We start from the raw sequence: 6,000 nt of genomic DNA on the forward strand, positions 1-6,000 counted from the left end.
TTTGTTGGCACTACAGTGACTGAATTGCAAATGTCAAGTAGCATTGCACCAACATACTCCAGTTCTTCAAGCTGTGTTTTCTTAAAATATATCTCCAACATGCATTACGAAAACAAGCCACGTTTCCTCAAACAGGTGTCAACACTAAACCGTGAATATTTGAGGACACATTTTTCAGGAGACGTCTTATTGTGGTACCTCTGGAATTAAACTGAGCACCTGAGAATGACCAGTTTGACAAAATGCTTATAACGGTCCAAATGCAAGCCATTATTTATCTTCTGTCAGTTTGTGAATCAAAATTATTTTTATTCAACCAAGAAGTTTGTTTCTGATTAATTTGACGACTTATCTGTCTAGCTAAGGCTGAACTTAAGGTTGGAAGGTCTCCTTGCCATCACCCTAAGATTTTGTTTGGGACGGACTTTTACCATTTTAAACCTGTCAGAGTGGATGAGGGTGGAAGTGCCCAATTTAATACATCCATGTGACTGGAACTCCAAGTCAATGATTTAAAGGAGTGATACAATACTTTAGGCAATAAAGGGCATCATGTAATGGAATACATGAGTCCAAAGCCCAAGGGATGCTAATTGGGTTCCCCACCCAGCTTCCCCACATTTTTGTGATATAACAGATACATGATGTTTTCATTCTACCTCAATCAATTTTCCCGTGTTTAAGTTGGAATAAAGTAATGTTTCTTTAGCCTTTGAAGAACTGTTAAAATAAGTTTTTATAGGACCTTATATTGTGCAATTTTTCAATCTATGAAAAATTGCACAATATAGGGTCAAAGGGTCAAAACATGCAAATATTATTCTGGGACAAATGTTAAAATAATACTTGTGCATTGAGAATAAACAGAAAACTCATCCAAATCCCACTGAGTAATGTGGGAGACCAGAATGTTCACTGGGTCCATAAAGTAGAATGGAACTAAACAAAGGGTCAGGGTTACGTCCAGTCTGAACACGAGTGAGTCAGCTGTTGAATGAGATGCTTCTGACGACATCAGACTTTATTCATCCCTTAAATCTTCTATGATTTAAGGGAAGTGTAAATCACTACTCAATCGACTACTCAAAGCATGATGAATAGTCATCATCCTTTGATTACTCATCAAGTAGTCAAAGCATGATGAGCTTTGACTACTTTTCTAGGAAACTGATACTCTCCAAATAAGGACATTCCCACAAGATATCAGACTTTACTGAGCATAAATCTTGTGTTTCGTCTAACCAATAAAGGAGTGAGTACAGCGTTAACCATCCCTGAGGCCTCAGTCAGCTCCCTCAGGAATGCACTTGGCTGAGCACAGCACAGATCAGATTACTGCTGATTTTCTTGTTTACTCCATTCACGAACTAATAAATCTGTGCTGGTAAAACTCATGATGTGTTGGTCAGGCATGCAAAGAGCAAAATCATCTACTTGGTTACAACAACACACGCAGATTCATCAACTTTAAACTACAGTAGCTCATCACTCAACAATTTTATTAAATAACTTACACATGGTGCCAAAAGGCTTCATGGCACCTTAGTTTTCTTACCAAGAGTCAAAGAAACATATCAACCCACTAGCTTGTCAGTGGCTTGGTATAACCCTACCCTACACTGTAAAATCCAACAGCTACCCTGACATACAAAAATTAGCTTCTGCTCAGCTCAGCACACAGGATGGAGAACGGAGGGAAACTTGTTGGCTTCAATGTTTATGTAAAACAATAATCTGTGAAAAACTTGTTTTTGCACCATTAAGACATTTAGCAGTGAGTGAATGAGGTTGATTGACGGCACTAAGACCCTCCTCCTGGTTCTGATCGGTTGTTTTGGCCGGAACGTTGCAGAACGTTTAGCCACTCACAGCAGCTCCGGGACAGGTGGAGGAGATTCATTGTTTTCACAGATTATCTGTCTGATAACAAACTGTCATGACATAATGACAGCTTTAACAAATATGGCAAAAACATATCTATTTTTTTACTAAAGTCATATACTGCAGCTTGAATAAAATGCAACTACAAAGCATTTTTTGAGAAGCATTTTTGAGAAATCATGTCTGGATTTTTGCTTCAAGTCTATTTTGCATGTTGCCTGTGACTGTTGCTCATGGGGAGAGACATGCCAGGAATCTAAAACTAATAGAAAAAAAATGTAAGCAACCTTGGATGTTAAATTTATGAGCAGTAAATATTGTGCTAGTTATCAGTATTGAACCAAAGAAATCAAGACCGTTGCATGCTTTTAAAATTGTGACGCTTTTAAGGGGTCAGATAGATGAAATTGTAACAGCAGATATGTGTTAGAAGTGGGCGGGCCCAAGATTCCTGGCGGCGGCCCGGCACTGATGAATCCAGTCGGAGTGCTGAGTTTTGTCCAGGAATTATGCAAGTGGTGACATCTGGAAACTCTCACTTCTTTATAAGTGGATTTAAGAAAAGTTATCAAGTGATGCCTACACTGAACAATGAAAGTGGTTGAACCAACTTAATTGAATTGCTTCAATTGGTAACAAGTAATTCAGTTAAGTTTATGCAAGTTAATTCATTAAGTTGGTTTAATTTAAATCAGTGGTTTGATTTAAATCATTCTTACTCAAATAATTCAGTTTACTTTAAATAAAGAAATAAAGTAATACAGGATCTTTTCTTTAAAGATTTTTGGCTCAATTGACCTTTATTTGAGAGGAGTTAGACAAGAAAGTGGATAATGAAAGAGGGGGAAGACATGCAACTAAGGTCATCAGGTCAGGAATCAAACCTGCGACGGCTGCATGGAGGCCTTAGGCCTCCTTATGTTTGTTGTGCTCTGCTCCTGGTTGGTACAGGATCTGTTCCTGGTGAAGCTTGACTCATGACGTCAGATGTAGGAAACGAATGTGGCATTGAGTTTAACTGTTTCAAATAAAGACAAAGTAAAAAGTTCCTTGAAGTTAAAGATTTGTAACTTTTAAGTTAATTCAACACAGTTGTCATTGCTAAACCAAAAGAATTAACTGAGTTTAATGTAAATAAGTCTATAACATCAACTACAGCCACACTTTTTAGAGTGCATCTATTTGTCAGCATGTTTATTCCTTATCAAGGTTCTAAATGTGTGTACTATTTTATTGACTTTATTATTTTAAAGATGTTTCTAGATATCACTGAAGATTATCTTTAAGGTTGATACAAAAGGAAGAAATATAAAAAGGATGATCAAAGTATAATCTGAGTTATTGCCCTTATTTATTATGTTTAATTGTAATTCAGCTTAATTTATTTTAGCTTATTGAGGAAGCTAAGATCCTTCAAAGTCTGCAGCAACATGCTGCAGATCTTCTATCAGTCTGTTGTTGAGAGTGTCGTCTCTTCAGCCGTCATCTGTTGGGCAGCAGCATCAGAACCAGGGATTTAAAAAGGCTCAACAACCTGATAAAGAATGTTGGTTCAGTTCTGGTTCTGGTTCCGTGACGACTGTGGGTTGTAGATGATGATTCAAAGAAGGATTCTTCATAAAATCAATAAAATGATGGACAACCCTGAACATCCTCTTCAAGAGACTGACTTGAGAAAACAGAGAATCTTCAGTCAGAAGTTTCTTCAGACTCACTGAAATGCAGACTGCTACAGGAGATCTTTCCTGCCCACAGCCATCACCATGTACAATAACTCTTTGAAGAATTTGAATTATTGAGTTACAACAATGTTTAATTTCCATTAGTAATCAATAAAGTATTTATGAATAGAATTGAATTGAGTCTTTTTAAGTGCTATTGGTTTTATTTTTTTTAGCACACAAATCAGATTGCTCAAGTAATTATAACTTTGAGATACTAAGTCAGTTCAACTTCATTAAGTGTTATATGGACTAAACTGAGTAAATTTCACATGCATTAAACTCATGTATAAGTGCACTCTACAAAGAAAGCACAAAGTTATCTGTACTTATTTTTTAAAGTGCAATCCGTTTACCTGCTTTTTTAAAGTAATGATAAGTAATTAAATTCTACAGTGTAGGTTTTGTGCTTAAAGTTGAAGTATGTAACTTTTATAAGATATCATAGTTTTCCTTTGTTTGTTAAAACATTCTGACAGTATAATATGAGACAAGCAATATGTGAAAAATCAAACTCTTCCATCTCCTTCCTGAGCCACTGTTGTCTTCTGAAGAAAAGTACTGCTTCCTGTCAGAAACAACCAATCACAGCCACGAGGACGGTATTAGTGTTGTCAATCACACATGTGTATGCACTGCTCGGTGTACTAATGGTGGAGAAACAACTTTCCATTCTAGCAATGACAACATTTATCCAATGGCCATGCTAACTATCATCTTATATATTATGTTTTATTATCGAAATGGATCTTGTTTTACCCTTGAAGCTAGAAAAAAATTGGTAGCAGCGACATTCCTGCCACTTAGATTATGGAGATGTTTTATATATGAATGCTTCGACCAAATGTCTTCAATCATTAAATACTGTGTATCATTGCGCATTAAGATTTATAACCAGTAGTAGACATTTGACACATCATTGTGATTTGTTCGCGAAAGCTGAATGGCCTCCATTAAGAGTACGGAGAAACAATCATTTAATGATCCTGATATATAAATCTCTACTCGGTCTAACCCCAGCATATTTATGCACTCTTCTACATAGAACTGTCAGTTCTCGTTCTCTATGCTCCAATAACATTGTTCTTCTGCATGTTCCACGCTTTCGTACTAAAAAAGGGAAGCAGGCAATCAGTGGTTTGGCCCCCACAGCGTGGAATCAGTTGCAGTCGGAACTTAAGATGTTGGAAATGATCTCACTGGACTTATTTTGAGCAGTGCTTAAAGATAGGCAACTAGATTTTATGAAACAGTGTCATTGTTTTTAAATTGTTTTATACTTGTGAATATGTATTAATTAGTTTTATTTTGTAACCAGGTTGCTATGTATTGCAAATTTTTGCCTAGGTCCCTCTTGAAAATGAGATCTAGATCTCAACAGGGTTCACCTGCTTAAATAAAGGAAAATGAAAAGAAATGAACTAGTCTGAGCATTGATGGAAGCCTCTGCTCTCAGGAAGAAGCTGCAGCTTAGCAAAGAGTAAGTGCATACACAAGCATTATTGTCAGCACTAAGGCACTCCTTTTGGCTCTGATTGGCTGTTTCTAGTTAGTACTGGGAGTACTGGGAGATGACAACTTGATCTCACAGATTATCTGCCTCATTTCAGCAAATCTGTAGAAGCACTAATGTTTTTCATTTCCATTTGGTAACACCTCTATTGGCTGAGAGGAATTTCCAAAAGCGAGCAGAGAGTCCGACCAGAGACTAAGTGTGAATGCGAGAAGTTTTGAGTACAAGCGTTACAAGTTTTGAGAAGAAAGACATGAAATCCTGCTTTCAGACTGACAATGTGTGCTCTTGGATTATAGCAGAAAAAATCCTCCATAGGCTAGGAAACTGGAATAGTATTGTGAAAATGTCAATTCTGCTAAATGTTTCAGAGGTAAGATCAAATTTTAAATAGCATAATCTCAGTAGCACTGGAAATTGAAATGATGACATTTGTTAAAAAGTTATAGCAAAAACCCTCACCAAGTCACTTTTGACCCACTTATCTGGCTAAGGGCTAATGTGAAGAAAATGAGCAAATTCCCTGGAACTAAAGCGGTTTATTGTGAGTCTGATCTGGGTTAGGCCACAAAGCTTCTCGGTTGTCAAGGCAACAAGAGCTCAAGCTGTTTTTTTCTTACAAAAGAACCACTGATGAGAAGAATAGCTTGTTTTAATTTCCAGACCACAGGCCTTTTTCACACTACATGCCATTCCAATGTGTTACTCACTGCTTTGTCCTTTCTTAGTCCTCTTCAGAAAAAAAAGGACTGAAACTCAAGTTTCCCAATTTTCAAATGAATGTGTACAATTAGTCATAAGGCATTCATGCTCTTCAACACAGGCTTTTGGGGAGGAATTCAGACTGAGCCCCATATGTGCAAACATGTGGAAAGAATCAGCACA

This window comes from Gambusia affinis, linkage group LG12, assembly GCF_019740435.1.
Source record: "Gambusia affinis linkage group LG12, SWU_Gaff_1.0, whole genome shotgun sequence".
Lineage (NCBI taxonomy): Eukaryota > Metazoa > Chordata > Actinopteri > Cyprinodontiformes > Poeciliidae > Gambusia > Gambusia affinis.